General features: G+C 42.1%; 1 protein-coding gene across 2 annotated transcripts in view; it reads left to right on the forward strand.

Annotated features, from left to right (window-relative positions):
- The window catches only part of nav3 (neuron navigator 3), a 286,722-nt gene that overhangs the window by 74,619 nt on the left and 194,521 nt on the right, over nt 1-17,582 (forward strand). The window lies entirely within an intron of this gene.

Genomic DNA, 17,582 nt, shown 5'->3' on the forward strand with positions numbered 1-17,582 from the left:
ATCTGTGGCGGTGCTGGCGGGATCGATGGCGAGAGTTCATTCTGCTGCCTGCACAATGTGGGAATTAACGGCGGCGACTGCAATGTCTGTCTTTCTGGTGGTCACGTAAATAAAAAGACGATTTAGTCCAGCTGTAATGAAGTGCTTTGGATGAGCTTTGTGATTGTCTAGCAGAGGCCACAGGAAATGTGCAGTAATACATCAGCAGTGATATTTCCAATATAGGTTCTTATGTAAAAGTTCCTTGTATAAAATCCACTCCCCCCCACAATTGTTTTTACAATTGCCTATTTTTGGGGCCGCCTGGCAGTCAAGAGCTCATTCATTCATTCATTTTCTACTGCTTAACCTCACAAGGGTTGTGGGGTGTATGCTGGAGCCTATCCCAGCTGTCTTCGGACGAGAGATGGGGTACACCCTGGACTGGCCTATGGACAATTTGGAGTTGCCAAATAACCTAGCATGTTGTGGGAGGAAAACCAGAGTACCCGGAGAAAACCCACGCATGCACGGGGAGAACATACAAACTTGGAATTGAACTCAGGTCTCCTCGCTGTGAGACCTGCGTGGTATCCACTCTTTCACCGTGCAGCCCCCTTTAAGAGCTCTTAAAATTGTATTTTGTATAATGAAAATCTAAAAAAAAACCATGTTTACTGACTTGAAACCTTTGCCTAATTTATTACAAAGCATATTTCCCCTGAAAATGAGATTCTAACCGAATCAACAGTGACGTCTGCTAAGGTCACTTGGCTCACTATGGCTACAATTTAGGTTTCCATTCGCATCTTGTGCCAAAATGTAAGACCTCCCAAGTTTTGCTGTTGCCTTCGGCAAGGAGACAAAAGCTTCTGAGAAAAAGCAGTTTTTTTTGTTTTAATAATACATCTGATGTTTTCGTGGTCAAACGAGAATGTGCTAACTGCTCAACATGACAGGTTGAGCCTCCCTAAATGGTATTAAGTACACATAAGTACAATAGTTAAGGTGTTCCGCTATCAGGCATAAGGGGTCCCACGACCAGAGGGATGCCCAAAACAAAGGGCGGGTGAAGATTGTGTTGTCACGTTGAGGATGTGTGAGGCTACAACTACATGATTTTACTGCCACAAGAAAAGTAAAATTCTCTCTGATATGCATGGAGTTTATAATTATGCTTACAGGGGAAAGAGTCTGTGTGCCAAATATTCCAAAGTTCCAAATGCATAAATTGATGCTTCATCCTCCCTCCTTTCTTTCCCCATGTCAGTATCGGGTTCATTCCCCTGCTTGATTGATGCAGCTACTCATCTTTAAGCAGTGATTACTACCATACTGCTCACCTGACCCCCCAGGGAGAACACATACCCGGTGATTGGCTGTGAATGGTCAGACAGGGGGGTGTTGCGGTGTTGCTAAGGCATCTCCAGCAAATGTTTTCTTCATTAACCAATCACCTCTGAGCTGCAATCTGTCCTCTCTGGATAACCTTTTGTTTATCTTCAGCCACTGCAGCCCTGCAAAGCTGTCCTCCACGTATACTCCCCATCTTCTCCGTGCATTAAAGCTGTCCCGCTGGGAGAGCTCTGTCAATGAATGAGTGAATGAACATACTCGACCCCCATGGATTCTAACATGAAATGGTCTGTCTCAAGCTCCTAGCTGGTGAAGGATGAATGAATAATTTAATGTCGGAGTGGTTGACATTCTTGGATTAAATACCATACCATCATGTTGCTCTGCACATGTTGGAACAAAGGATGAAGTCCTTGTTGGTGATAACACTCAACATATGTTGTCTAAATAATTAACTTGGCCCATTCCAAAGCAGATCCAGCTGGAACGGCACCTATAGATCCTCATGCACACATGTAATTAGCATTTAATTGCTACATGAATCCAACCCATCCTTTTAGTTTTATCCTAATTGTTTTGATCTTTGTTGTGTTGTAGCACCAATTTATTATTAAGTGTTTTTTTTTAACAAATTGGGCCACACTTTTCAATAATAGCATTATTTCATAAAACGACTCCCGGGGCCAACTCTTTGGCAATGATGAGGACAGACGAGCAGCCACTCGACTCTTTTCTCCCTAGCTACACTACAGAGGATACTTAAGTGGCCGAAATCCAAATTGCAAATGGCAACTTAGCCCAAAGCTATGAATCAGTGCGGCACAACATCAAATGGACCAACATTCAAGTGGCTAAGAAGCTGTTAACATGACAGAGACATTGAAAGAAATGACAATATTTTGGCATCATTTCAACAATAGGGTTACAGGCTTACTACCCTACTTATCAAATACTCAGGGCTTGGGCCAAAATATGACGGCCCCTTTAAGTATTTTGTACAGTAGCTTAGCTGGCTAGCTTGACTGGAAATATGTGGTACCGAATAAAACAGCTTTACAGTGTATACAAAATATGAAATGATACATAGCCAACAGTATATTTCCTATCAGGCATACCTATCAAGCTTCCTGTTTTTCCCGGGAAACTAACATCTCTTCCCCTTCTTTGAATGAATACCAGTACTGGATACGTTGTAGGGCCCTATAAATTCCGTTTTATTTTTTCCCAAATTCCGTTTTGTTTTTTCCCAAATTCCGTTTTTTCCGTTTAAATTTTTTGGAATTCCATTTTTGTTTTACCTTTTACTCATTTTACCACAAAGGGTGCGTTTTAATAATGTTTATGAATAAAATGCACACTAATTAATTAGAAATGAACTTACATTCATTGAGGCGACACAATATTGCACTTTTCCTCAATACTTTACTACTGCATCATGTAACACAACATTGCACTAGGTGCTTCAAATAAAAAATGTTTGAAGTGAAAACAAATGACATATTAAAAAATAATAAAGTGCTCAACCAGCCTTTTCTCTTCAAGCGAAAATATATTTGACTTTATACAAAACACAGTCAATTTTTTAACATAGAACATATTAGATGTTAGATGTCACAGATGGTGACTACCACTACGTTGTATATTAGGCTGATAAATTAACATTAACTTACCAATAACGATGTTTAGCACACTGCAATCCCTAGCATCAGTGGTCTCATCCACAACAACGGAGAATTTTTTCCCCCGGATCTTCTGGAGCACAGAGGAGATGTGTTGCTCAAACACTCGGGGGAGGTGAAGTTGTCGGAGGCTGCTGGCATTTTCAGGCAGCGCTCCTCCGTTTGCAGTGCTTCACGAGAAAAGGACGTATTTTTCCCAACTTCTCCAAGGGGATGTCGGCCTCAGCACACATGCTCACAAAATCCTCGACGAAGTCTTTGCTTAAGTCCGCTGACTTGAATGAGGCAGCAACGCATGTCTGTCGGGGCTGCCTGCTAGCGTTAGCGCTATGCGTTTCTTTTTTTTTTTAGATGACTTTTGGATAACAAGTGGTCATCACATGTGTTTTTTCGCTTCCAGTCAACTGAGTGTTGACAGAAAGTACAAAATAACATGTCACCAGATACATAGAAGTCACCTGGGTACTGCTCGGCTCTGTATTTCGGCGTTAGCGTGGTATTGCGCAACTTCTTCGCAGACGGGGGGAGTGCCATGTTTGAAAAAGGGCGGTAGGCAGGTATTGTGTCACATTGATTACCGACCTCCGGGAACGATTCCCCAGGTTTATGTTCCTCTTTCTCATGAAAACAGCATTTCCGCGATATTCCGCATTCAAAATAATTTCCGTTTTTATTGTCCAATTCCGCGATTCCGTCCGCGATTTCGCGAACTATTATAGGCCCCTAACGTTGGCATTGTGAGTATCGATATTTTGTAAACATTTAAGCTGTCTCCACTTTGGGGGATTGCCGATTGTTTGTCCTTTACATATGAAACTGACTTTATGAACCTAGCAAAAGTCTGAAAGTCCACTGTACCCTTTGCCAGACTAACACCTAGCAATCATGCTACCGCTAGCTTTATAGCTAGAAGATTTGTGCTATCGTTTGTTTAAAAAAATCAATATCGGCCAAAATTGGAGTCGGAAGGTCGACTTTTTTAAACCTCGGTGATGGGCCAGAAAACTGCAATTAGTGCACACCTAATATTTTGGTAACTATCTGGCAAATTTTATCACTAGCTTGCAAATGAATGTGTCCACACTGGATGTGTGCGTGTGTAAAGCACACTGCTGTATTGTCTCTTGGTATATTCTAAAAATACAGTTCATTATTGCTTATATTAATATATTTTTAGATATTACACAAATCAGCTTTCTCACCCTATAACACAAAGCTCAGATGTTTTGTTCAGATTGCCTAGCATGTATTGACCCACACTGGATTGGGTTTTAACGTCTTAGTGTGTAGTATTCAGACTAGAACATCTACAGGATTCTTGGCCGAAGAAACAGTCATCCAACCCACCAGTGCTTCTGGTCCACATAGAGTGGTGACAGCCTGTGAGAAGCCCACCACGGCCCAACCCTCACATGCACACCCTTGGCTCATGATGACAAGTCAGCATCAAATTAGTGGGTTAAGACCGCTGAATTAAATTTGGAGGGAAAGCATGTCATAACAAGACAAGTGTGGTGTTTATGGAGACATGCCTCTGTGACGGTTCTGTGAGCGGGTCGAGTGTGGGCGTACAGGGAAGAAGATGCGAGAGGAAAAGCAACATTGGTTAATAACTGTGGGAGACAAAAGGAAGAGAATGGAAAACTGAATCAGGGGGAGAGACATGAACTCGGTGACATAATGGAGAAGAAACCTTAGCTGCACCCTGCACTCGCACGGCTTTACGGATACGCCACAGTCTCAGACGTTCCTCATCAATCACACTTGCTCCCCAGTAATGTGTTACTAAGGATGATTCGGGATGTGCTCCACTATTATCTCCTATTGGCTCCGTATTCATTACCTTTACTTTGGTTAGAGTGATTTGGGAGAACATCTGCATTTTATTGTTAATTAGTGTCCTTGGTAGTTCCCTAGTTCACTTGGGAGCTTCTGTCATGGAGTATTTCACTTTGTTTATGCTTGTATGCCTGATATACCCCGTTTAGCATGTTTACCTGGATGTATTCTCCTCTTGTGTATGTGTTTCCACCTCCCATGGTCAGTTTGGTGTTGAGCTTTCGCAGTACCTCCTTGCTTCACACTTTTGTGTTGAACCGCCTTTACTGACTGTACCCGCGGCAATGTCTTCTTCTTCAGACATGCATACAATGTTACATTAATGTACATCACATATACAATATACACATCATTGCTACACATGTCTGAAAAGGAGCAGGAAGAAGCAAAGCTTATGAAATCCTACCCCTTCTCCACAGCATTCATTAATTCATTTTCTACCGCTTATCCTCACGGGGGTTGTGGGGGTGCTGGAGCCTATCCCAGCTGTCTTGCGAGAGGCGAGAGACAACCAACCATTCACACTCACATTCATACCTATGGACAATTTGGAGTCGCCAATTAACCTAGCATGTTTTTGGAATGTGGGAGGAAACCGGAGTACCTACCGGAAAACCCACGCATGCACAGAGATGCCCGTGCGGGGAATCATACCCAGGTCTCCTAGATGTGTGGCCTGCACGCTAACCACTCGTCCATCGACTAGCCTTGTCCAAATATATCTCCAGTAAAAATACGTGGGAGAACATGCAAACTCCACACAGATGCCCGAGCGGGGAATCAAACCCAGGTCTCCAAGCTGTGTGGCCTGCGCGCTAACCACTCATCCACCAACTAGACAGTACAAATGTTTGCGTTGACCATAAACCTCCTTCCTGGCTTGAGTTATTATGGCGCATTGAACAAACAATAAGAATTTTAATATACACACCGAAAACAGCTGTCTAGATTTTCCAATTGTAGCAAAAACAAAATACCTCTGCATGTAGACACTAACTGCCAGATTCATGCGCATCATTTTCCAGTGAAGAAAAAATACTTGGAGTTATGTGGTCACGTTTATATGGATTGTGGCTTCTTCCTGCTACATTATTGAAGACCTTTGATTAGGATTTAGCACAACAAGAAATATAGTGCGGCGTATAAATATGCCACAGAAGATTTGATTTTAATATACGCTATAAATACTGCTCTGCTTAGGTTTTTGGCCACCCAAAAACAAATGCTTCTGTAATGATATAAAACATACATCTCATAGTGATGTGGAGCTTCGGTAGATGCAAAAGTGTCTCTATTTCATCACACGCATCACATTTTTATAGCACACTACTCTTCCTGTGGTGGGCTTGTTGAAATGAGATCGACCCGGTACATTTTTCTCCAAATTGCGCTGTGTTCTATCTATTAGGACCCGGCTCTAAATCAGGCCATTTTTGAAGCGCGGTTACAATCAAATTAAACAAATTAGATGGAATAACCTCTCCGGTGCAGCACTTTTGAGTGCATGCCTGTCGTAAAGCCAGCTCTGAAAATTCTTTCTCCGCGATGTGAGGTCACTGGCACTCCAATATCCTGAAATATCACCGTGTCATAAAAGGCGGGGAGGTCACAAACAGGGTGCTGGGGGTTTAACTGGAATCCCATTACCCCGGGACGAGTAGCAACAACCTGTGAATAAGACATCTATTTTGGAACTGTGTAAGCTATATACATGGTAATCGTGACTTTGTGAAAGTATCACATTAATAAATGTGTCAAAGTGAAATAGATCATACTTGTCGACATACATACATGTCGACCTAGTGTATTTTAGTTATGTCACGAGCACAAATGGGAAACTGCAGCATTTTATTGTTGTGACTCGATTTTGTGCTAATACCCATGGCTGCCTTTTGCATGCATATGTTGATGTTCAATGCTTCTTGCATTATGCATGCTTCATTCAAAAGCATGCTGACATGGAGTATGGAGCTGTATCGCGTGAAGCGGCAAGATGCCAGCCATAACACCAGTGCCAGCGAGCCGATACACATGCAAGCGTGTCTGGATGGAATCCAAACGGATTTGCTTAGATGTCGTCCGCACATCTGTGTGGGTTAACCTCACGTACACAGAGGCAGGTGAAGTGTGTGGCATTATCTAGGCGCACTGGGGTGTGTGAGTCAACATTCGTTCCCTCCCCCTGTGCTTTAATGGTAAATAACAGGATTATCCCAACAGCTGGGTTCTTAAGAGGGGCCGCAGCCTTCAGGGGTTGAAAGACTCAATAATGTCTGACTTGTAGCAGCTACATGGCCCACTGCCGGATAGGTCTCATCTTTATTCCACCAGTGCATCCAATCGAACAAGTTTTATCCTTTGGGCGCCACTTATAAATGCGGCCATTCATGAATCAGAAAGTGACTTAGCTCCTCTGCGGCGGTTCAATCTGCATACGGACTAGAAGAACCTACCCTTCCTACCCTACCACTTTGTATTCCGTACCCCATCCAGCATTTTGGCTCCGTCTTGGCTCTTATTAAACACTGTTTGTCTGCATTACATCTAATTTAGTATTTCCTTCCATCTCAGCGGAAATTAACTGAACTGATGGAGCTGGCTGCTCGCCTTCCAAACGTGATGGTGCTGACAGATTTCCAATAAGGTGTGTGCTCCCGTGGCCCGAGCTGAGATAGATTATCTCCGCTGTGTAACTTCCGCTTCTGCTCTGCTAAAGGGAGTTAATTTCATCTCCTCTCAGATTCATCTTCACAGAGAACAAATGTCTTTTTCATCCATAGAGCTGGCGTCCAGCCATATTCAGTCACTTGTTGCTTGTACCTATTTTACATGTGGGGTCATATTGACATATTGGCACTAGAACTAATGATGGCAGCCCCCTCTGGACCGGATACAAACTTTTTAAGGTGACATTCAGAGCACCCCCTATACATGCAATAGAGATATCATCCACATTTTAAAATCATTAGACAAGTGGTTGTGCTAAGTCCCAACAGTGTGTGAGATTTTGGTCTTGCTCAGATTTTACAAACAAGTGCTCGTCGGTCCTCTAATGGTGTGTACCAAATTTTGTCGTGACTGGGCACAACACGCTAAGCTACAGTGAGGGTTTTGTACAACGTGTTGAACTGTGTGAGAACTTTCAAGTAAATTATGGGGCCTAACGTTAGGGTTTAACAACAGATATCAGAAATACATGGGGTGCATGTCTTGACAAATATGTAAAAAATAACTGTATATAATTTGCATAATATGCATAATATTCATTCATTTTTTACCGCTTATCCTCACGAGGGTCGCGGGGGTGCTGGAGCCTATCCCAGCTGTCTTCGGGCAAGAGGCGGGGTACACCCTGGACTGGTCGCCAGCCAATCACCGGGCACATAGACAAACAACCATTCACACTCACATTCATACCTATGGATAATTTGGATTAATTAACCTAGATTAATTAACCTATCATGTTTTTGGAATGTGGGAGGAAACCGGAGTACCCGGAGAAAACCCACGCATGCACAGGGAGAACATGCAAACTCCACACAGAGATAGTCGAGGGTGGAATTGAACCCGGGTCTCCTAGCTGTGAGGCCTGCACGCTAACCACTCTCTGCCGTGCAACAATATGCATAATATACAATAGCTTATAATAACCTGACTGATTGGTAGTAGTAGTTTATTTTGGTTAGTCATGAAGACACCTCTGTTGTTGTTGCAAATGACAGAAGCATTCATCACCGGAGATGTTTTCAATGTAGCCTTTGGCATTAGGCTTTGTTGTCTTATGTGCATGGCGGTGCTTATTCGCACCTCCTCAGCAAAGAAGGTCTTGATGACTCACTGAGGTCTTTGATATACAAAGTGGAAGGTTGTTGACATAACTAGTCAGACAGAAACCTTGTTTGCCTTGCTGTATCCTTCAACACTTCAAACTAGCGGTATCCGAAAGGCTATTCATCAAGCGCATGAACAGCAAGCTGTAAGATGACTTTCAAAGTACAGTACATGATGGAACCAGAATGCAATGCTATACCGCAAAGCTGCAACACTCTAAACTTCGGAAAATTCCCCAAGTGAGGGGAGTAAGGGTTTATGTAGGTAGCAGTGTCTGTCTCTGTCACCGTGGTCAAGAAGAAATAACAAAAAGGCAACATTAAGACACATTTGTGTCAAGTCCGCTGGCCTTCAGAGAGGCGTATGTGAAGCCTACATCCATTTTCCTCTTTGTGGTTCCTGTGGGGTCACTCCTGCTGATCTTAGCAAAGAGCCTTCAAGGTCAAAACAAACAAGCAAGGACCCTGCACGGCCACATCCTTAGTATTTCCATAGTTTGGCCTTGAATGAAAAGTCTGTGAAGCAATTCAGGAAAAAAACATGCTTTGTGCTGCTGGTGCGGATTGTGGTTTTGTCTATTTAGTTTGACAAAGCAATTCTTGTTTCTACATTGAGCAGGACTAAAAAGCATGTGTTGTAATAACTCTTTTTGATAGTGACTGTATATTCAGGTAGGAAATGGAAGTTTTTTCCAAGGCAATATATAACCACCATGAGTTTAGAGGAAGGTTAAACCTTCAGGCTTTATGTTTTTGGTTTTGTATGTAATAATTTGAGGCCTCAATCAACATTAAAAGAAGAAGAATAATTATGACTGGATACACTTTAAATGTGTAGTTATCATAGCAAGTGTGTTTAAACATAACAACATAAAAGGCACTCCGATGACATAGATTAACTGTAAACGTGTCCATTTATTCATGATGAGTGTGCTATTGTACAGAGGGGAAGTTCGGACAGTTCCAAGCCAAGAAAATGAAAAGGGGGGGGCACACAATGATTTTTTTTTCTTGGTCACTGGTCAAAGAAATCTCAACCGCATCCCTGCGATGGATGAGATGCCTTATTTAAGGAGACTTTTGATGAGAGGTGCACTGTCTGATGGGGCTCTGGCAGGGAAATATGTCCTTTCAGGTAGCATGTGGCTGGGCTCCCAAGTGAGAGAGCAGTACAGCAGAACCGCTAGTCCGACAAATTCAATTATTTTGCAGGTTATTTGCTTAGCCTCCTGACTGTCACACACACACACACACACACATACACACACACAGGCGAGTGTTGACTGAGTTAACTGCCATTTGACGGATGCTGCACTGGGATCCTTGATAACTCATCATACTCTGTTAAGTGTTTGTTCCTCAAATGCAGTCATGCTTCATGCAATGCAAATGTGTGAATCGCACACAGGGAATCGAGCATAGTTTAGTAGCGTCATTACTATTATTATTATTATTATGACATTTACCGACGTAAGATTGTATATTCAGATATATATTCAGTGTTGTCATTCAGATCTCATTGCTCTGATTCAGTGTTAATTGGATGTGATTTTCTAATTTAGCCATTGCCCTTGCGTTACTCCTCCCCAATGTTTTTTTTTTCCACAGTGTGTGGATGAACTGTGAACTGGCTCTGTGGCCTAAACCTCACAAGCACTTAACTGAGGTGGGTGTTTGTGACTTCCAGTGTACTACACATGAATAAATATGAATTAGTCCAGTGTTAATTGGTTCGACCCTCTATTTGCATTACTGGAGAGACCAGATGTGTTCTGATGTAAAATAAATAGCATTAAATGTAATTAGGGACTGTGAATTGTACATATGTGACTGACACTCGAAAGGGGACCATTGCAGTGGATGTTACCATGCATTTCAGTGGCAATGGGTGCATAAATGTGAGGTTGCCTCCCAATGGCGTCTTTATTTGCATTCAAAGGATGGAAGCCCTCCAGTGCTGGTGATGTGATTAGATAATGATTTACAACAAGGAATCTGGTGAGGGAGATTAGCATGTGGGCTTCTTCCTTACCCTATCTTCTTGTTGTGAAATTGCAGCCACAAATGTCCACCACCACCACCAATTGCTCTGTGTATTGGAAAACTAGATTTCTCTGCTTATGGATATAATAGCATAACCTGAAGTCACCAACATTTTTTTTGTAATGAATGTGAGAAAACCACTGTGTTGTTTCATGGAAAATAACAGAGCTTGATTTACGAATGTACTAGCTATCCCTCCTGCCGGTCAACAAGGCAGCACAACCACAAAGCATGAAAGATGGCAATAGGAAATCCAATAAAAGAGTACCACATACGATTCTGGATAGTATTAGGGACTACTGTCTATTGACTTTCCATTCTTACTTTTGACTTTCCAGTCCTTATTTGATGGAAGGCTCAAGTTTACTACATAGGCAAGAGTTTATGAGTACATGTTCAGCACAAAATGAATAAAAAGCCCCTAAAACAATTTGATAGAAATAAACATCCATCCATTTTCTATACCGCTTATCCTCACTAGGGTCGCGGGTATGCTGGAGCCTATCCCAGCTGTCTTTGGGCAAGAGGTCGCCAGCCAATCACAGGGCTAGAAATTACAAATTACATTTATAAATAATTGATTTTCATTGGGCTGCCGAGTGGTTAGCACGCAGGCCTCACAGCTAGAAGACCCGAGTTCAATTCCACCCTCGGGCATCTCTGTGTGGAGTTTGCATGTTCTCCCTGTGCATGCGTGGGTTTTCTCCGGGGACTCCGGCTTTCTCCCACATTCCAAAAACTTGCTAGGTTAATTGGCAACTCCAAATTGTCCATAGGTATGAATGTGAGTGTGAATGGTTGTTTGTCTATATGTGCCCTGTGATTGGCTGGCGACCAGTCCAGGGTGTACCCTGCCTTGGGATAGGCTCCACCAACCCTGTGACCCTCGTGAGGATATGTGGTAGAAAATGAATGGATGAATGATTGATTTCCATTGTTGAATCTGATTTGTTACATTTTTCCATGGTCAACCAGTGATCGAATGTTGTTGTTTACTTTTTGCAGCACAGATAATGGTGATCCCTACAAATAAACATATCTCATTTGCAATTTTTCCCACCTAAAAGAAGTCTACCACATTCAGATAAATAAAAAAAAAACTGGTAAGCGTGCAACAACAATACTAGTATTTGATTTAACTATCAAATCATTGAATGGGCAATTATTCTAAGACACTCCTACAAATCAGACACAGTAAAACATTCAGAAAGTCTAGAAATGATGCATTCCTGGTGCTCAAATGCTGCAACCATCATTTAGGATGACGTTGTTATCCTCGAACATGTGAAAGGATCTGCTCCAATAAAATAGACAGTGATAACTAAGCTGCTTAATTCTTTTATTGTTGTAATTTAGATGTCATTTATGTGTTCTGTGTACTGTGTGAGTGACTTAGGTGTTACTACAGTCGGCCCTCGCAATACCATGGTTATTACTCCCTCGCTATATCACGGCTTTTCAGAAAGAGGTTGACTATGGTCTATTATTAGTCAAAACATATTGAAATGCAAGTGACATGTAGTATTCTGGTCAGTAGTTAGCAGTAATGACATAAAAAACATTGACATATTACCTTACAGGACATTACCTTAAAACTGCATGAAGTCATGAGATCATAGAGTGAACAGAAATTCTACTCCCATTAAGTGTGGAAGTGGTAATTTTTGGCTTCTTAAGTAATACATTTGAGGCCAACTAGCAAGCTAGCAAGTGGCCGTCTCCAGGCCCTGTAGCATATGATTTGCGCAATGTTTTGTAAATGATGAATTATAGGAGTTTCAAGGTGACTATAGGGTTGTCATTTCATGTATACAGGGCTCTAGTAATGTGACAAAAACATATTAAACTGTAACTGTGAAAATATTCAATTTATTAACATTAACTGTTATAAACGAAGGATGACTATATAGGTATAATTTAGGTATAAGTTCCGACTTAACACTAAAACTCGACTTAGGAACAGAACCCTGGTTTTGAGAATCTCTTCTCTTACTTTCTTCTCATTCTAGTATGTTTTATTTCCATAAGAAAAAGAAATAACACAGTAATTGGGATTTTTTTTTGTTACACAATGGATATGTCCACGGGGACCATCTGCACAAAAGCATGTCGACTTTACATAAATGTAGCCAACACAGAACATCTATTTCCATGCTGCAGTTATGTAAACATAATGGCAGTGTAGAAGTACAGGAACTGGCAGCTTGAATTGTTGTCGAATTCAATTCATTTACTGCACCGTTACTGCTGTTTGTTGTTGTTTTTATACATCAGCCAAAACGCTTTGTGGTGTGTTTGCGAGGAGGAAACACAAGCGAGGCAATAAGCCATGAAATAACCCCTGAGAGAGTGGTTACAACGTCGCCTTGTTACAGTCTCATTCCATGGAGTCCATTTCTCTAAAAGAAATAGGTATAAATCTGTCAAAGCAAGACGCTGAGCCCCTGCTGATCTTTTCCTTGCATGATGCTATATGGATAGAGTGTGCGGCACCATTACATCACTACCTGAGGAAGCAGTGCTCCAAAGTGTAGCCTGCTGCTTGTTGATGGCCATTGATTTTTCAGGTACTAGCCCAGTGCTGCTTCGGACTGATGGAGCGCCATCACCTTTGCTTCTGGATTTGCACTTTTGAATTAAAGTGGCACACTTTGTTTGTGGAGGTGTTGTATGCATTTCCTGGGTGTAAAGATGGGTGCTCTGGTGGAATATTTGTGGAAATCTGATGACATTTGTGTCCCGCTGTTTGTATCATTATTGTTACATTGTTGAATGTGATACATCACCCCACTCCCTTCAATGCTTTCTTGAATTGCATGTCCACAAAAGTGATATGTGTCAAATTCTGCAATGTATAGGTACTCACCATGAATGAATGATAATGTAAGATGATTGATGAGAGCCACGATGTCGCCTTCTGATTTAGCGTGGCCAAGTCATAGATGTGAACAAGGCAGTTTGTCTTCTTCTTGGTGGGTTTATGAAGCTGTGCCAGTATCGAACTGTCTAAATTCCACCATCAAGGCTCAACACCCTTCATATGACGCTGCTGCGGAACCAGTGAGACTTTGTTTTCCTTCCAGCTGCAAGCCCTGATTAGTATAGACCGATTTTTGGGCTGGCAGGATACCTGATTAGTCTTCTCCTGCAGGCGTTTTGCTCTCTCACCGGCATTATTGCAGAGAGGCACAGAGGGCCACTTGACTTATGTAAAAAGCCAGTCAGCTCAGGGAAACCAATCAAGTTAGCAAAGAGGGGAGAACAAAAGTGCAACGTCGAGGAGCTGTGTCTATAAAGGCGGCTGAGTTCTGTTTTTTTTTTTTTTTCACCTAGACCTTGAGCATTTTGAACTGGCCAGAACAGAAGAAATTGTTTGATTTTCCCTACTGACCTCATGAATAACTCGCACCTAGCCCCCCCCCAATTTATCCACATTCAGCTATACTCATGTGTCCTTTGCATGCAATGAATAGTTTGATCTGGGTTGCATTTTAAGCAACGCCACAGAGTCCATTAAGAGTGTTAAATTAGTCACGTTCGAGACCAAGGATTGTTCCTCCGAGTGGTGGTTGCTCATTGACTGCAAGGGAAGCTGGACTTCCCCGTTTATATTTAATAAAATAATAATTAATTGTTACATTTTAGGCTGCATGTTCTGGGTTTTTTCCGGGTTTCCTCCCACATTCCAAAAACATTGTGAGTGTGAATGGTTGTTTGTCTATATGTGCCCTGTGATTGGCTGGCGAACCAGCCCAGGGTGCACCCCCGCCTGTCGCCCGAAGACAGCTGGGATAGACGCTAGCATACCCCCTCGTGAGGAAAAGCGGTACATAAAATGGATGGTTGTTAAATTTAAATTTCTACAGCAGGACAGATGCCGGCTGTGGTAAATCTCCATTGAAGCTGTAACTTGAAAAGTAAGATCCTGATTGGATAAAGATAAGCTTCAGTAAGGCGGATCCTTGATTTTGACTGACAGCAGCCAAAAAAGTGAACACAGTCTCCAACCCCCCTTGTATGTATGTACTACATTGGAAGTAAACAACATCATCCTGGCGTAATTGACTTTTTGTTCACTCATTGGTTCATTAAGTAGCTCACTAGTTATCCCAGATGCCATGGTGGCAAACGGTGGTGCTGAGCTCATATTAAAAAGTATTTCAGACCCCAATGAGTTTCCCCTGTTTCAAAGACCAGCAGTGGTTCCTTCTGACTATGAATGAGACTTTTTAAATGATAAATGAATGTATTCCACATCAAGTCCTAAGTGTAGTTTTTCAAGGTCAAGCAATAGATGCCACAGTGGACTTTCCTTATTAGAACAATAAATGCCTTATTTGCCCATGGATTTTTGCTGTGCTCGTTTTAAGTACTGAAGTTTGACAGCCCTCCACCTGTCAGTCTTTGTGAGCACTGCGGCAAGGCAGACATGGGGGGTTGAGGGGGGGGGGGGGGGGGTGGTTGGGTGGATTTTTTTTATACATGTCAAGCTGATCTTCAACATCAGTTAGTGTGAGGAGCGAGCACGCTGCTCTGGCAGCTCGTCAACAGGTGAAAGTTTAGCAGGAGGTGAAGTGTCGTCTCGACAGCAGGGTTCATCATTTTTGTAGCTTTCTTGCTTTTTGTGCTTGTGTTTGTCCTTAGGAGTAACTCCGGTTACTCTCATCCAAGCCCACAAGCATAACCGAGTGGGATCGTGTGTCTTAGTTGAGCGCATGCAGTATTAAAAACCTTTTTGTGTCATGAATATGAGATACTTCGACCTTGCCTCTTGGTTTTATCTTTCCCAAGTGCTCACATTGACGCATTGTTTCTGATTAAATTTAACCCACTTAAATTCATCCTCTTTGTCAAACAAAAAACACAATTAGTGTTATGTGACTTTTCCCTTGCCTTGTGTTTCCTCTGTCTAATTTTGAATGTTATACAAATGAGCATTTCCTGTTAGGCTCCCGGGTTTTAGATAGCTGCTGTCATGATGTCATTTCAATTTTCCTTAATTCCCTTCCCATTTCCAATCAATTTTCCACCGTGACTAAGAGCGGCTTCCCACCCACCATGCTTAGACAGAAGACAGCCTGTATAATAAAGCATTTAAAACCATGTTCCATTTATTTAGCAGTAGAAGTTGTGGTGTTATCCAAAGGTAGCGTGTTTTGGCAGCCCCCCCCACCACCACACACACACACACACTCTCCAAGCAAGGCCAGCCACTCACCCTCACACTCCCCGAGGCAACCGTACTTCTTGGGCCGAGCCTGTCATTTGTTGTTCATTAGAAACTGTGTCAGTGTATCAGCAGTGTTAGCTCTAACGCATCTCTGATCTATTTTGGCTTTGCATCCCATGATGGCCCTGTTGACTAGTGATGGGATGTTCACACCCTAAATGAATGGCTCTTTGAAGAAGCAGTCATTTTTATCAAGTTTAGGAGATGTCAATGTAATCTTTTCATCTTTTAGAACCCCCTAGCTCTTTTAAAAAAAGCCTAAATTCCCATCACTACTGTTGGCCATTCAAAAGACTGCAATGTGTCTTGCATCATACCACTGTTGCCCCGTTTGGACCTCGTTTTGCAGGCCCATAAGTGTTTTTAACGATTTTTTTCAGACACCAATTATGTAAAATATTACATTAGAATACAGGCTGCACGACGAACAAGTGTTTAGCACGCAGGCCTCACAGCTAGGAGACTCGAGTTCAATTCCACCCTCAGCCATCTCTGTGTGGAGTTTGCATGTTTTCCCTGTGTATGTGTGGGTTTTCTCCGGGTACTCCGGTTTCCTCCCACATTCCAAAAACGTGCTAGGTTAATTGGCGACTCCAAATTGTCCATAGGTATGAATGTGAATGTGAATGGTTTTTTGTCTATATGTGCCTTGTGATGCTGACGACCAGTCCAGGGTGTACCCCACCTCTCTCCCGAAGACAGCTGGGATAGGCTCCAGCACCTCCGCGATCCTCGTGAGACTAAGCGGTAGAAAATGGATGGATGGATTACATTAGATTACCTTCACACTGCATGGCATGTCTTCCCATTCTGTGTGGAAGTTTGGGGCTTCTTACTTTGCTCTTTTTCCCCACTCTGTTTGAACTGGAGGCTAACTACATAGCTTGGTAGCATGCTCTGTTCTCCATTCTGCGGCGGCTGTCTCTTGTGCAGTGGTCCTCGCAGACTGTGAATTACAGCTGAGCCAATGTGTTGTACACAACAAATAATAGGAGTATATAGGTGACTATAGAGATGCTATTTGACGTCTACAGCGCTCTAATAATGGTGAATATCATATTTAGAAACGTATTAACCTTTTTTAATGCTCTAACTATGAAAATATTCAATTTATTGATATAAAATCTTGATGAAAATTCACCTACCCATAATAAACAAGAGACTGCTGTATAGCCTGATCACCATATCTATGTATTTGCTCCACTTTTAAGTGGAAACGCGTACTAGGGGTCTGTTTTTATGATGTCAGAAACTCAACTCCTTCCTGTGACCTGAGAACTCAAAACAACTACTTTTGTCACATCTTATCACATCACATCTTATCCCACTCCTTAATGTTACATTATTTTATGGGATATATTCTGGGTTGCATTGTATTGGTAAAAAGTGGATAAAGTAGACAATGCCGATTCCTTGTTTGGCACACACACAAACTCATTACCAGCTCATTAGCATTAAAGCTACACACATAAAACAGCATGTGGGGTTTACCAGAAACTTTTTATTTTCAAAGTTCCAGCTTCAAGGCTAGACTTTGGCCAACGTACTTCCCATACGTACGACTTCTGATGCTTATTTAAAATAGTAGAACCACTAATCACCAATAGATGAGAGAAAAACTATTTT

Source organism: Doryrhamphus excisus, linkage group LG2 (assembly GCF_037039965.1).
Source record: "Doryrhamphus excisus strain RoL-2023G ecotype Guam linkage group LG2, RoL_Dexc_Guam_v1.1, whole genome shotgun sequence".
NCBI classification, from domain to species: Eukaryota; Metazoa; Chordata; class Actinopteri; order Syngnathiformes; family Syngnathidae; genus Doryrhamphus; species Doryrhamphus excisus.